Source organism: Periplaneta americana, chromosome 16 (assembly GCF_040183065.1).
Source record: "Periplaneta americana isolate PAMFEO1 chromosome 16, P.americana_PAMFEO1_priV1, whole genome shotgun sequence".
In the NCBI taxonomy this organism is placed as follows: Eukaryota; Metazoa; Arthropoda; class Insecta; order Blattodea; family Blattidae; genus Periplaneta; species Periplaneta americana.
The window spans coordinates 127699478-127716525 of NC_091132.1; the positions used below are offsets into that span (position 1 = coordinate 127699478).

Sequence of the window (17048 nt, forward strand, 5' to 3'; positions counted from 1 at the left end):
AAGCCACTCTCTTGGGGCAGCAAAGGCTTTTATCCTCTATTACTATGAACACCCTTCAGCCTGTCTCTCTCAACAACAAAATAATTCCTTTCAGTGCTACTGTAAAAAACCTCGGCATCTATTTCGACTCCAATATGAACTGGAATACGCAAATCAGATATATCTGTAGAAAAGTTTTCTCTATCATGCATTCTTTGAAACACCTGAAAAATTTCCTTCCTTCTAAACTAAAACAAATTCTAGTACAGACCCTTGTAATGCCTCACTTTGACTATTGTGATGTTTTATATAGTGACCTAAGTGCTGAACTTTCTCAAAAACTTCAACGTGTACATAATGTCTGCGTCCGATTTATTTTCAATATCCGCCGACATGATCATATATCGGAATATTTTCTACGACTCTCCTGGCTCCGCTTGCAAGATCGACGATTAGTACATTCTCTTTGCCTGCTATATCGAATTATACATGATTCCACACCCAACTACCTTGCCTCTCGGTTTACTCTCCTAGCTTCACATCATAATCGTAATACACGTTCACAGCACAATCTATTGCTATCAATACCACGTCATCAGACATCTCTGTACTAAAGTTCTTTCTCAATAGCCATGGCCCGCTCATGGAATTCGCTGCCGCTGCAAATCAGGGATAGTCTTAGTCCCCAGTTGTTTAAAATTAGGTTGTTTAGAGATATTTTAAATGCACAGAACTAGTTTTTAGGTATAATTTTTATGTATTATTATTATTATTATTATTATTATTATTATTATTATTATTATTATTATTTTACACAGTCCTTACTTTATTTTTCCATTACCACTAATATCTAGGTAATTGTCATTGTCTCAATGTAACACGTGCTGTGCTGATCATACTAATTGTACTATTCCTTTAGTTGTGAGATTATATTCATATGTATTAATTCTTTTTTTTTTCTTTTAACTTAATACTTGTATACTAGAATGCATTTTTCTGTTTGTGATTATGTATTCAGTCTCTTTTTTTTTATTACATATATATTTTTTATTATCGTTATTTCAAAGTTAATACTGATTGTGTATATGTATTCAATCTCTCTTTTCTACTTAATTATGTTTATTATTATTTTTAAGTTCATATATGTATACCAGTATGTATTTTCTTTGTATATGATTTGATATGCTTGTGAATTGAATTACTCTACTTAAATGAGATGTACAATTTTATATAGCTCAACTAAAATATGTTTTTATATTGACTTAATCTGTTTACTATGTATTGTATTTTTTTTATGAATTGTATGTACTGTAAATTGAATAGTATACTGTATAGGTCAACTGATGAATTGTTTAAGCTTATAAATTGAATTGATCTACTTCATATGAATTGTATAGCTTAACGAAAATAAGTTTATAAATTGAACTAATTTAATTGTATATGTTTGTATAGTTTGGCTGATGAATTGTATATATTCTTAAAATGATTACTAGTCTGTGTAGCTCTACTGATGAATTGTATATAGACCTACTGTAAATTGAATGGTAATATGCATAGCTCAACTGATGAATTGTTTATGATTATAAATTGAATTAATCTACTTGATATTAATTGCACAAATTTGTATAGCTTAATGAAAGTATGCTACTTTGCATTGTATATATTTGTATAGTTTTGGCCTATGAATTGTATATGCTTTAAATTGAATAGTAATCTATATAGCTCTACTGATAAATTGTTTGTGTTTGTAATTTGAAGTAGTTTGCATGATATGTATTATCAATTTCTGTATATCACAACTGGTTGAATTGTTTATGCCTTAAATTTAATTAAATTGTTTTGTATTATAATATAGCTCAACTTATGAATGATCGTTTGCGTTTGTAAATTTAATAATCTGATTGGCTATGTATTGTATACTTTTAGTAGAGCCATCGATGTAGCTCAGTCGGCAGACTCGCTGGGCTGCTGATCCGAAGCTGCGTTCGGGCTTGGGTTGGATCCCCCTTTGGATTTTGGTTTCTTCCGAGGTTTTCCACAGCCGTGGGACTGAAGCCGGATGGTCTATGGCGAGTCCTTGGCATCAACACCTTTGATTTGATTACCCCCTTTGATTTGATTACCTGGTTGGGTTTTTCCGAGGTTTCCCCCACCGAAAAGGCAAATGCCGGGTAATATTTTGGCGAATCCTCGGACCTCATTTCATCTCACTACATCTCGCCAAAATGTAAAAAAAATTGTACAACATTGTAAAAATTGTAGAAAATTACTAAATTGTAAAACTATAAAAATTTGTAAAAATTGTAATTGTAATATTGTAAAATGTTGACATGTTCCACATCTTAAAGCTTCATTGCTCATGTAAAATCTATGGAATAAAATAAATGAATGAATGAATGAATGATCCTAGTTGAGTGGAAGAAAAGGCCTGATGGCCTTAACTCTGCCAGGGAAAATAAAACTATTATTATTATTATTATTATTATTATTATTATTATTATTATTATTATTATTATTATTATTATATTGCGATTTACCCTCAAGAAAAACATTTGAGCACAAAATCGTCATCAGAATGCTACCAAGTACCAATACAAAGTGCAACGTTTTCGTTCATAAAATTCAAATGCAGCTTTCGTAGGCTGTCGGGAGATAGCAGCACTTCTTGTCAGAACGAAAACTCTTACAACTTTAAAGCAAAATACGAGTACAAGCTCCTTTATGTATTGTGCCGTTTGTGTGCACGCAGATTCAGAAAGTAATATGCGAAATATGCGACTGTTTGTTGCACAAGCCGAATGAGTACATTTTTTATGCTTATTACTTCGGACAAATGTCTAGTTGAAACAGATACTTTTCCAGTGAATTTAGTTTCTTCTGCACTGACGTTGGTGTCCATGTCAGGGAGTGCGACAAACCGTTCTCAATGAGGAAAGCAGTAGACCACGCCTCTAACCCCCTGTTCCCGCATTAGCCGAACATCTCTATAAACTACCTTCCCTAGGTTTTCAACATCTTTGCAAACCAAAAGGCTCGGAGGCTCCTGCAGACGTACAAAACAAGACGCCAGCTGCAGATAGTCATGAATGAAAATTGTAAAATAAAATTATATTTTTAATAGTAACAAAGCTGGGAGATTAGGATCATTACTGGGGGTTGTACAAACCTGCAACCCCCTTGAGAAGCCGCCACTGCCTCACACTCCAAACTCTTTCTGATCGCCTAATCCACTGACAACCAACTGGCTACACGCGGTTCTATGTGCAGATTTTGAGCAAGGTGCGGGCTCAGTGCGAGCGGAGCAGTGGACGCGTACAGTATCTTCTCGGTAGCAGTGGTGTGCTGTAGATCGACGCCTGTTTGTCATGGAAAGTAACCCGTTAAAGCGAAGGCCTTTGACGCCAACAAACGATTTGAATCCTGAATGGGAAGCAACATACTTCATGGAATGTAACAAAGTTCTGTGTAGATTTTTTGAATTATTGGAAAAGAGAAATTTGTTTCTGGAAATGAGTGGGGAACTTGTTGCAGAGCTGGAAAATACAAACTGATCACAATGTTCTGTAGTATTCAAGCTTTAAAAAATATGCTGTCATTATGGGAATGTCAACTGTCCAATGGCGATCCTGGTCATTTTCTCAGGTTGGCACATGTGGTCCGGGTCTGATTACTAAGAGGTGGGCTGTTATGTTGAACATCTCCAGTTGTTTTCTTATGAGTGACTTTGAAGACACATTTCAAGATTTGAGTCATCTAAAAATGAATTTCGATCTATTTGCTACACCGTTTAGCATAAATATTGATGATACTCCAAAGATGTCGAACTGTAACTAATCAACTTTTAATGTAACATTGAGTTGGCTGATAGTTACAGGAACAGACGTAGTTTGCTAGACTTTTACAGCCGATTTCGTGAGTCAAGATTCCCTCGTCTCCACAGGCGTGAGGCATCTTTAATTTCAATGTTTGGTTCGGCCTATGTGTGTGAAGCTTTATTTTCAGGTATGAAACGTAACAAAGGATATGAAAGAGCCAACCTCAATGATCATAACTTAAAGTGTGCATTAATGGTTCAGAGTTGTGTTTCATTATGTCCATATGTAGTTAATATCGTATAAATCAAAAGGTGTCAAAAGCAAGAACGTGTACCATGTAAACCTGAAAGTGTCAGACTCTTAATTGACATAGCCTATGTATCAATTGCACAATTTATATCACTTTAATTTGAAACCACCTTTCCAGTATTATCGTTGCACAGGGACATCATTTTATTTTTATTTCAATTTTTATTGTACCTGAGTTTTTGAATGTACTTCACTCCCACCCCTTGAAGTTCAACCGTCCTGCACCAAGACCGCATATACAGTCATAGTAGCCTTACGATCATAGTAAACAGTACGTTCCAAAAATATGTTCGCGTTTTCCAGTGACGAAAGAGCTTTCAATATTGAATCCTTTTCGCACAGATACTATCGTCCATTTGCCTAAGTCGTATCCCGGTTTCCCCCACCTGCCTTTATCCGCCAGCTAATGGCTGAGCTGTCGTCTTAGCTCTTTTGTGAGAACATTAATTTCTGTTAGGAATTGGACGTCTACGTTATATTATACAACAGTTTAAAACAACTTAAATAAAAAGGCCTCGTTAAGTAATTAACTGTCACGTGATTTCCTCCCTTTCTACGACCCTACGACATAATTACTTGGACGGACAGTAGATAGTATGTCTGAGTAATTTTATCTTTTCGGATCGGGCAGAAGTGAAGATTGAATTTACAGTACGTAAGGTACTCTTTTATAGAGTAGGTACAGAATTATTTCAACATGAGTTACTGATACGAAGTACGAACCTGGTAATTGGAATTACGTACAATAGTTTATAGTGCGATAATATGCACATTAGAACTGAAGCCTGTATCGAAATGAACGGCCACATTTTTTCAAAAATATGTTTAAATATCCATATTATGATTATTTTTCAATGTAACTTAATTCTCTATATTGTGTGCTAATGTGTTGTAGACAGTATAACATACACTGCATAATGAATACGTCCACATGGACAGCTCAGTTGATGAGTAAAAACACTCATTGTTAATACTGTACTGTATTTTAATTAAACAAAAACCTAATGAATTTGATCAAACTCAAAATCGCGATATTTCCTAGTTTACGTAAATGGATGAACTACTTTTCTTCCCTCCTATACCTAGTAAAGTGATTTGTTTGTATATTACGCCAGTATCATCGAATTCCAGTTGTGGAAGGGGGTAGCAAACGGCGTTGATCCAAAGGTATAGCCAGGTTAATATTAAAAATGTTAGTAAAAATAAAATGTCCCTGTATTTGTCAATATGTTTTGTTTACATTTTCAACATGCCCAGTGTATAAAATATGTAAGAGTTTCATTTGTAAATTGCTAACTTTCACTGACAATGCATTGTTTCGTTCTTATATAACTCCACTTAAAAAGATGTTGCAAGTATATACTACAATTAAGTTGTATTTAGTTATATTGGTTCAATGTATTATTTGTTTTTCTATAATGTAGGCTATTTGCATTTAGTTGTTTGGACTAAGATTTAGTGTTGGCACAAGCAGAGTAATGAACAATGTTTATCAAAGCGCATGATGTATTCTTCTTTACTATCCGATCATCAAACATACCTACTTCATCACATCAGCAATTTAAACATACATGACTCTAAAAAAATTATTCTTGTTTTTCAGGTGCAGTCGTAGTTCAGTCAGCCATCTACTACAAGGTAAGGCTTCATACATATCTACTCGTATAATCGCAGGAAACCCCTTACCGCTCAAAGATTAAAGAGTACAGCACAACCTCTCATTTTTAAACGCTTCATTTCAGTCAGTTATGAATAATTACATACTCCACTGTAAATTAAAGTATCATAGAAAATTATAAATCTCTCGCATTCTTTCATATATGCTTTTTCTCTTTCTCACATTCCTGCTCTCTTTACTCAAGTGCTGCTTATGAATTTTCATCTTCATGAATTCACATTCTTTAAAGTGAAAGAATAAATTAATTCTGTCATATTTTCTCAATTATGTATTTAAAATATACGCACATAGACTGCGATAAAGTCATTCCTTATTATGTGTACACGTTAAAGATTGGAAAATATAATTTAATTTGTGCCCCAAAATGAAAATAAGAGAAAATCATAGCCTATAGTAAAGTAATACAGTACTGTACACAAATGGTTTACAAAGATATAAGCGGGCTGAAAATTATGTAAATATTAATATCGATATTACGTGTCAAACATAAAGCTGAATATGTCTGTGTAACGTAAAAATACGTAATTATTTGTAATAAAGAAATCATAAACGAATATGTCCGCAAGAGAGGTAAGCACTGGAATCTGTTCACCTCAGAATCAGTCCTCGTAAAGAAAATATGTGAATGTAAGGAGATATAACTAGATTTACCTAACAGAGTGCCTTCAGAACGCTAGAAAGAATATATTAGAAAAATAAAACACACTCGTTTTTATTATGTCTTTGCTTTCAAACCTATTCCAACATTGTTACGCCATATTAAAAGTGGCTTCCTAGGTCGGGAATATGATGCAGTTTTTCTAGTGCTAAGATGTATTTATATATAGGGCGAAAGTGAATTAATCCTGCAGATTGAAACGGGCGATAAGTTACGCTTAAATGAATAGAAAACCTATGTTACGTTTTGTGATTAATGTACGGTTAATTGGAAAATTGAGTTGGAAGTTTCATCAGTATGGCAACATCGCCGCTGACACACTGCTCTTTCTTCTCGTAGTACAGATGTAAGAGGTAAACGAACCGAGGTCTGTCTGACTAGGTGAACTACCTTCCATTTCCTTTTTTGGCTACAATATTGCTATCTGCTCGCATCAGTCATTTGCTTGAAATTAATCGTTTCTTAAATTAAAGTTACACGAAAACCGTCCACGCTATTGAAATACTCCAGAGGGATAAATGATTCTTTATTAGATGTTATGTCGATGTGGACAAAAATCATGTTTCTACTGGCAATACATTCATTCATTCATTCATTCATTCATTCATTCATTCATTCATTTATTACATTCCATAGATCTTACATGAGCAATGGAGCTTTAAGATGTGAACAAGTCAAAATTTTACAATATTACAATTACAATTTTTATAAATTTTTACAATATTTTACAATTTTTACAGTTTTACAATTTAGTAATTTTCTACAATTTTTTACAATTTTCTGCAATTTTTTATAATATTTTGGCGAGATGTAGTGAGATGAGGTGTGTTACCGAATAAAAGAAAAGTGTGTTAAACATTTGGAGGGGGGCGAAAAGATTTTTTCTGAGAAAACTATGGACTTTCCACCAATATCTTATTACACTTTCTTGTGTCATGCAACATGAGCTATTTGCTATGGAAATCTGCAAGGTTCCACCCTGTATAGTTAGCCAGGAAACTATTTTGTAGACATCAACGATAGCAATTGCCTTGGAAAAGAGTACGTTGTTTGCTAAATAGTTACTCAATATTTTGTGATAAAACGTTTAACCGATTCTATATTGTGAATATTTTAAGAAATTTTGTCAGGTAAAAATTCAATTTCGATAAAACTGATTATCGATAAGTGATAAAGTATACCTATATTTTTTAAGATTTTCCGGCAAGATAATTCATGTGCATAATTTAATACATTGAGAGAACATTGTCTTTTGTGCGCCACCATAAAATATAGGTTGATAGGAAGAACGGGGACCAAACTCGTCGTGTTGGAACAGCTGTTTCTGTGACCAGTGACCACTCTAGAAAGTATTGGTGCCGTGCATGGTATGATTTTGGAAAATTGATGAATTGAGCACATACATATATATCACTTTGGAAATTTTCTATGAACGCGTGTTTCATATTCTACATCATGATTTGGTTATGAGAAAAATAACTGCTAAATGGATCAATAAAAGCCTTGTTGCTAAGATTAGGTGATCTAACAGGCGAGGATACTGGACCATCACGCTCAATCCATCTCTCACGAAAACCGTTGGCGCCCTCCCCATTGACTGAAGTGACTGCCATTCGTAGTTTCCGTCTATGCAAATTTGATAAACGAACGCTGAACAGAAGGACTCACAGTGACAATTTCCAAGTCACCTTGCCGGCGGCGGCGCGCCGTTTGAAGAGGACTCTCCTAATTTTCTTGCATCGTATCTTAAATACCAGCGAAATTTGTATCCATCATTATGGTCAAGGAACAAAATTACAATAAAAAGAATGGATATACTAAGTTTCTCCGCGCCCAAAGAAATTTTGAGTCCAGTAAGAGAAGAGAAGTTCCTCTCATTAGTCTTTATTTTTTGGTATGGGGACACAAAATTACGACAAACCACTGAGAACAGCGTAGAACTGTGACGGGAAAGTATAATTATTCTTCATTATTAATTAAGTTTTAGGGAAAAATTGTGAAGAAATATGATAATGTCCAAAGTTGTGCTGTTCTTGCAAGATGATAAGGCACCGGCTCAAAAGTCCCGGATTGCTTTGTGGAAAATTCATATACAGTCAACTCCGGATATAGTGAACCTCTGTGGACTTGCATATTTCGTTCACTATATCCGAGTTTCACTAAATCCGAAGTGTCTCTCCCCTAAGCTTCAATGACACGAATGGATCAAATTGTCAACAAGAAAATAAAATATTATACAGTAATTAAAATTTTCATTTTTGTGTAATGGATTACATTGTATACTGTAGGATGTTTCTCGTGGTTGATTTACTTAAACTATGATGTCGACCCACGTCTGCTTGCGAAAGACCACGTTCAATTTCACTTATAATATTCGACTTATCTTCCAAAGAAAACACTTTACACTTCGACATTTTTATACAGTACATTCACTGTTCGAGCACTAGAAACAGACTGATTAATTAGAAATGACAAACGCTGACTGCGTACTCAGCCTTGGAATTTCCGGGGTTATTTAATGGAAACTGGGAAGGAGCTAATGGAGTGTGAAAGCCATTGGAATCTTACCTTCATTTATGCTCTGGATATAATGTCCGTCGCCTTTTAATAAAAGAAGGCAATATCATTTTCCGTTGTTTCGATGCTACCCGTCATAATGGAAATGTTTCTGAGAACAAAAGGCAACTCTTTGACGGTGGACGATTAGAAATAACATTAGAGTAGTGTGCCTGAGAACAGAATGGCAACCCTTCGACGATGGAGCGAGGCAAGTTCGTTACGCGTTACCTGGATTTACAGTACAGTTCATTTACTAGGAATCACTAATCCTACCTTTGTCCTTTGACTAAAGGAGTAAGAAATGTAATATATGTATACATATATATATATATTTATATATATATATAAATTTTTATTAGTGTTCATTAAATATTAGTCTGTAAAGTTGTATCAGCTTCTTTTGTTCCTGGCTAAGTGGAAGATGGTCTTAACTTCGCCAGAATAAATAAATAGATATTAAGAAACTTATAATATTGTTCTGAACATATTATTTCAATTTTATACATAAGAAGAAAGTCTAACTTCAAATAAGAATTTGTCAGAATACAACTTGTAACTTCAATTTTTAAGGTTCACTATAACCGAGAGTTCACTACAAACGGAAATACGAATAGACTTTTCAATGTATGCGGGTCGGGACCAACGATTTAGGTTCACTATAGCCGAATGTTCACTATAACCGAGTTCACTATATCCAGAATTCACTGTATTTGTGTTTGAATTGATTGACCATTGCTTATGTTCTTCATATTTAGCCTCTTTAAACTCTCATTTATTGACAGAAATTATATATAAAAAATCATCGAATGAAGCAGTAACAAGCACTCTGAAAGAGTGGATTGCAGACCAAGACAGGCATTTCTTAATTGCTTTCGACTGTTATGCTAAGCGTATAGAGCTAAGAGGTGATTATGTTCAATAATATAACAATTTATTCTAAGATATAGCAACTAACTTTTCCATTTTAGGATCAATACCGTCTCGGAATATACAGTACCGGTATATTACGAAGTTGGTTTCTTACTGTATTTATTATTTGAGTGTAATTATTTCTGTATCTTCTTCGATATTATACCTCAAATTAATACTTTAATGCAGGCGTATTCAGCGCAGGCAATTCTAGCCTTTAAATGAGGTGCAATAGTGACGTAGAATCTTACAATCAGAATCGTATGCAGGCACAAGCTTAGGTATACCACCACCACCACCACCACCGCCGCCGCCGCCACCACCACCACCACCACCACCACCACCACCACCACCACCACCACCACCACCACCACCACCACCACCAGTAAAATATCTATATTCAATGTTGGGTCATGGAATTGAATTTTGTTTCTTGAACATTATGAACTTAAAAACTAAGTTTTCCGCTGGGCCTGCAGTAGTACAGTTCTACATATTTCTTTCTTTCTTTTTTTTATTTTCATCACTTTAACATATGTTCATCAAATTTTCTTGTTCACTATCTACCAAAAAGTAATTACGCACTGTTTTTGCCCCTTTAGAACCTCGTGGTACCACCTCTTGTTGCTATAACAGCAGCCACCCTGTCAAGCATGCTCCCCACTAGTTTGTGTAGGATATATACTGGAATGCGTCACCATTCCTCTTGCAACATGGCATTCAGTTGGACAGTGGAAGATGGCCACTTCTCCCGAGACCTCAGTCGCCGGTCCTATTCGCCCCAAAGGTGCTCAGTGGGATTGAGATCAGGACTCTGTGCAGGCCAGTCCAACCGGTGAACATTATTGTCTGCATACCACTGCACAGTAGCCGCCGAAACATGGGGCCAACTTCCATTGTCCAACTGAGTGCGATGTTGCAAGAGGAATGGCGACGCATTCCAGTGGACATCCTACACAAAGTAATGGAGAACATACCTGACAGGGTCGCTGCTGTTATAGCAACAAGAGGTGGTATCACGAGGTTATAAAGGGGCAAAACAGTGCCCAATTACTATTTGGTAGATAGCGCATATTGTATTTCTGTAATTTCTACATTCTCCCCCCAATTACTTTAACGCAATTATTAATTAAAATAATCATAGCGGTATTTACGTTTTCAAATAATTATGTTCTTTGATCATTTGTTTAAATTTTATTACATATATTTTGAAATAGAAATTGAAAACATTAGATCTACAACTGACATAAATACTTAACAAACCCGGAGTCGCAGTAAAAGCGAGTCATACTAAAACACAGTGTCAAATTTAAAATTGAAACCTATGAAGCGATGGCGTGATCACTTTTTCGAACTCCGAAAAAAAGGTAGGGCAATGAAACATCAAAACCACAAAATACGAGTTTAAATACATTTATTCTCATCCATATTTGTTTGAAATATTAAGTATAATATAGAATATTTATCATAAATACAATGGAATCTTATTACTCGTCACGTTGTTTTGAAATAACAATACGGTACTGAATAATAAAATTTAACAGAGCAGATTAGGACCTCGGGCGTGCTCCGAGTGGTATGATAAGCGTCCTCTCGACCGGATCCACGTCACGTACAACGGACAAGACTCGCTTCTGACTATCACGTCTTCGGATCACTCGGAGATGCGGTACGTGAGAGCTGTATCAGCAATGGAGAAGACAAGCTGAAAATGTTGCTCAAAGTAGAATCAGAGGGTAGAGCGTACGAGGCGTACAATTGACGTGAAATACAGCCCTTTAACTAGCTTACAATACCAGAACGTCAAGTAAATTGGCGTACACCACTGGAAAACAAATTAACAAAGCAACGTACTGTGTTCTGCTGGCTGTTAGTGAACTGATGGTGTTGAATAGATTGATTGAATTAAGAATGAATTAAATCAGAAAACGGTTAAATAATGTAAGAAGTATATAAGAGGCAGTGGTGAATAAGTAAAATGCCATGAAAATGAGAAAATAAGGAGTTGTATCAATCAGAGTCATACGTTTATTTATAAGAATGTTAATTTATTAGTTACAAGAATAAAAATGAAGTTAATCAAGTGGTCAATAAATCAGTCGGCGAAGAAGATAAATAGGATTAGCCCTAGTAATACCAACGGGGGGGTACATTGTGCCCACCTTCTACAAAATTTATATTTTAAACATGTAGCTGATATATTAAAATATGAAAACATTATTTATGCCATGATGCCCTACCGGTATGCGGAGTCTTGGATTCTCGTTCCAACAACAGATGTGTTGCATTGTTTTCTGCTTTCTTTAAACTCAAACCCTTCTATTAAATCGGCGGAGTAGTGTAGATCTATTGGATTTCTATTGAATTTTCTAATTCGATATTCGGAATTTTTTACTCCGGTTTCTTTTATCTTAAAATTTCTGCTATTTATAGAGCTGCTTATAAATTAATATTGTGCAATTTTTTTTTTCAAAACATTTCTACAGATATTTTGTATTTATTGCTTCTAGCACAGAGGTTATGCCCGGGCATGGGTTTGAATCCCATTTGTGCTGATTACTTAGTATTATTCCTAACAGTTAGGTGAATGTCACATAATTTCAGAGATAACATAATTATATACTAATTACCTCTAATTTCATGGCTGGTAGAGAACAGTTTATTTGATAGAAAGCCATTAAATAACAAATTTAAATATTGAAAATTTATTACGTGAGCTTATTCTTATAAGACCGTTATATTGAGCGTCAGTATTTAATTCAAAACTAGCGGATTGAATAACTAGTCAGTGAGTATGTGGCATGTATATTAACTGAATGTTTTCTATTTGAATTTTGAAATGAAGATAGCACTCTGTAGTACTTCTCCAATAATGACTATCATCCTCAGTGAAAATGTGATTAAAATATTCCATTTAACAAATTTCACTAGATCTTAACCCTATAGAAAATATATGGATCGTAATGAATAAGAACCAAGACAATAAAAAATTGCACAATGATGACGAATGGTAGAGAATGTGATAGTGTGAAATGATAATGATGATGATGATGATAATAATAATAATAATAATAATAATTTATTTATACTGACAGAGTTAAGGCCATAGTGCCTTCTCCGCCACTCTACCAGGTCACAAAGTATACAAGCAGTAAAAATTTAACAAAAAAATTAAAGAACAGAATACTAACATATATTATTACAAAAAAAAAAAACAATAATAACATAAAAGTCGACACTAAACAACATGAAAATAATACCACAAATAGAAGAAAGAAAGTAAAATACATTGGAATATAGGAAAAGCAACTCATTTAGTACAAATAGTTAATATGGAAAACGTAATGAAGAATATAACAAAATGGAATGCAATAAAATAATAATGAAAAAGAAAAGAAATACGAAAATTAAATAAAATTCACAATAAAAAGAGTATGATAATAAATTCATCTGGTGATCAAGAGAACAAAAAAGGGGGAAGAAAGGAAAAGAAATATATATATATATATATATATATATATATATATATATATATATATATATATATATATATATTTTACAAAACTATCGCAGAGATAAGGTTTTATAAGTGAAAGGAATCTGAATTTGGAAAAGTGCAATTTTAGTTTATTTTTGAAAGTAGACAATGTCCCACAGTCTCTGACATGTTGTGGTAGAGAGTTCCAGAGATGAGCTGCAGAGACCGTGAAAGATGAAGAGTAGAAGGTTGTCCTGTGTTTAGGAATGAAGAGTGTGATGTGGTGTTGTGAGCGAGTATCTATTTCGTGATATGAGGACAAATGTTGAAAACGAGAAGCTAAGTAGCTACGGTTAGAGTTTTGAAGAATATTGAAGAGTAAAGTGAGAGAGTGAATAGTTCTTCGCTCTTTAAGACGGACCCAGGACAGCATATTTATTGAAGGTGTGATACGGTCAGATCTACGGACGTTGCAAATAAATCGAACACATGCATTATGAACAGCTGTAGTCTGTCTATCAGTCTCATGTTAAGGTCAATGAATATGAGATAGATAGATGGATTTATTGAATACATGCAGATGTTATATTATCGTAATTTTCTCTAAAATCCAATGCACGGGTCTTCTGACCGTACGTGCTTTATATCTAAAACAAATCCTACTTTGTAGGTCTCACTCCCCTCACCTATGATTATATCCAACCACTCTCTAAAAGAACATACATATTAAAATGAAAATGGCACAACAAAACACATTATATAACATATCCTAACCTAAAACAGACATAAAAGTGTATAATTGGGTAGATACCATTATCCCTTCGTCAGTTCGTATCACAAACTTCCACAGCTGCACTTCTAATCTGTCTCGCCTTCAAGAGAAACAATCCAGTCTTTTGTTCGTGTTCTCTATTCCCCATGAGGTCAAGACATGCAAGCGAAATCCTATTCTGACTTAGCATCGAGGGTGGTACATATTTTCTCCGTACTTGTTCCAATTCGACACAACGCAATAATATATGTCGGTAGGTGTCCTTTTCTCTGCAAAGGGGACAAAGGAGCTCTCCGTCTTCGTTGACAATTTTATTACCCTCTCATGCCCCCAATCTTAGCCACGCTAAACCTGCTCTGCTGTCTTTGTTACAAGAATTTATGTAGTCACACCTCTCCCAGTTAAGCATAAGATCTGATTGTAAATGTAGTGAGGACTTTTCCGAACATTGGAGCTCAATCTCTTGCCTCTCGATATGTATGAATCGCATCTCCACATTACGCCATATATGCCTCCTGTTATTATTACCTCTATCCCACACCCATCCCATTCCTATAGATATATACAGTATATATATATATATATATATATATATATATATATACATATATATTTTTTCAAATTAAAATTCAAATTTATTCACAATTTACATTTGAAATGAATAGATACCCGAAATGAGCATATGCTCGTGCTCGGGTCAGTCCAATAGTCTACATAAATTTTACAGAGATCAATAATAATGTTGATGATAGTAATAATAGTAACAATAATAATACTAATAATAATAATAATAATAATAATACAATAACCGTGACGGAGATGATACAAAGATAGTAATACAAAATAATTCATTAATAATAATAATAATAATAATAATAATAATAATAATAATAATAATAATAGTGATAAAACAAAAATAATAAAATAAATACTAAGACAGATAAAATAAAATATAAAACTACTAGCGAGAGTTAACACAACTTAAATAAGCTTATAATAACAGGAAAAAAATGACGAACTCGAAAATCAACAGAAAAGTTCGTTGTATCGCAGACGACAGCAACCGCCGTATTGACATTGTGTTATGCATTAATGGTAGTAGGGGGGAGCCGAAAGTCTACGTAACTGCCGTTCTCTTCGAATCTTCTCGTACAATCATGGGAAGTTAATGCTGCAAAAACAAAATGTCTACGAGTCAAACTGTTCATTATTACCAGGATAAATAGAAATAATACTGAAATATATTAATCAAGTTTCAGTTATAGATCTCCCCTTTTGTGCAAGAGGTATCATATCAAAATATTTTAAGAATGGCGGGGAAAATATAAATTTCAAGGGCTCTCTAGTGACAGAGATAATGACAAGTACAATCAAGTGTATCTGTGGCGATGCTAAGAAATAATTTATTGGAGATATACACTGTTATTGATAAAGAAAATGATCTATTTATATTTATTACAATGTTTTATCTTATAGGTTACATGCATCAGATAAAAACAATAAAAATTAGTACCATGTGACGCTAGTAACAATTAAATATAATAATAAAATTTATCAAATATCATACCAACATTTTCACTTTATTTTTAAACTTAAGAATTGTAAATTGCTTAGGTCTGGATTATTTCTCAATACTGGTATAGTATATGATGCAGCCCTCTCTGCAGTTTATAAACTCACCCTTTTTTCCAACCCTCTCTTTGTTGAACTTTAGAAATAGAACTAAAGCTAGAGGATGTTGTTTTCCTTATTATGGTCCAAGCACTAAAATGCTGTTAAATTTATGCAGTCTTATGTGTAGTAGTTGAAGAATCATATAAATAATTATTTATGTAGGAAAAACGGAAGGAATAAGGAATATCATTCTGATAACATCGCGTATATATATATATATATATATATATATATATATATATATATATATATATATATACGTATTTGATCGATTATGTGGTAGAGCAGCCTTTATACAATTCGTTGTATTCCACGTCTTTTAAAGTCGTTAAACGAGGCATGTCAAAACCCTGCACATTGTGCAGCCGCGCACATTCCCCTACCTGGAGGGAGTGAATCGCCTTGGAGGGGAACGCGACAGGGCTATACAGACCTGCAGCAGCTTTTGTTTCAGTAACACAGTTTCAGTACGAGTGCCGATTTGGCTGTGTCTGTGAATGAGTTATGATAAATAAAGTGAGGAGTTCACAGATAACGGAGGAGAGAAATTACGAATCATATAACATAATTGTTATAATGTTTTCCTCAGCCAACAATAATAATTGTTTTAAAATGAAAGGCTTTCATCAGCCTATGCCGAGATAATAGTGTTGTGAGGTGACAATTTGGATCAGATTAGTAAAGTTCTCAAAATATGATATTGCCAGCGCTTATTTCTTAATCAGTACTCTCACGGCAAAACGTACTTGACAATGGCGTTTTTTTGGAGTGTGTACTAACACAGCCATCAAAGGTTAGACGATTTACGAGTTCATTTCATAAACTGGTAAGTGATGAGAATATAGTGAGGAATACATGAGGTTGTAAGGAGAGAAGAAAACAACTATTTGCAAAGTGGAAAAATTTTCTGGACAAATATATAATGGCAAATTTTCCATCTTACGTAACAATATTAATTCAATATACTTATATTAATAAATCTTTAAATCTGACATAAAGAGAATATCTTCGCTTCACAGCTTGTGAACTACACTTTTAATTTCCTTGAGTAACGCTCCCAACTTTTCGATACTTGCTCTCAACGTTTTCAAATAAACTGTATGTGAATTTAAATTATAAGCTTAATTTATATTTATTAATATTAATATTAATATTAATATTAATATTAATTTATATTGACATACAGCAAAGAAATGATTTCAGTGTAAAAACTTCAC

General features: G+C 34.0%; 1 long non-coding RNA gene across 1 annotated transcript in view; it reads left to right on the forward strand.

The window, feature by feature from the left end:
• Positions 1 to 17048, forward strand: part of LOC138691218 (uncharacterized) — a 1067443-nt gene that overhangs the window by 129730 nt on the left and 920665 nt on the right. The window contains exon 2 of the long non-coding RNA XR_011329767.1: positions 5707 to 5741. This is a non-coding gene — a long non-coding RNA (uncharacterized lncRNA). The remainder of the gene's footprint in view (positions 1 to 5706; positions 5742 to 17048) is intronic.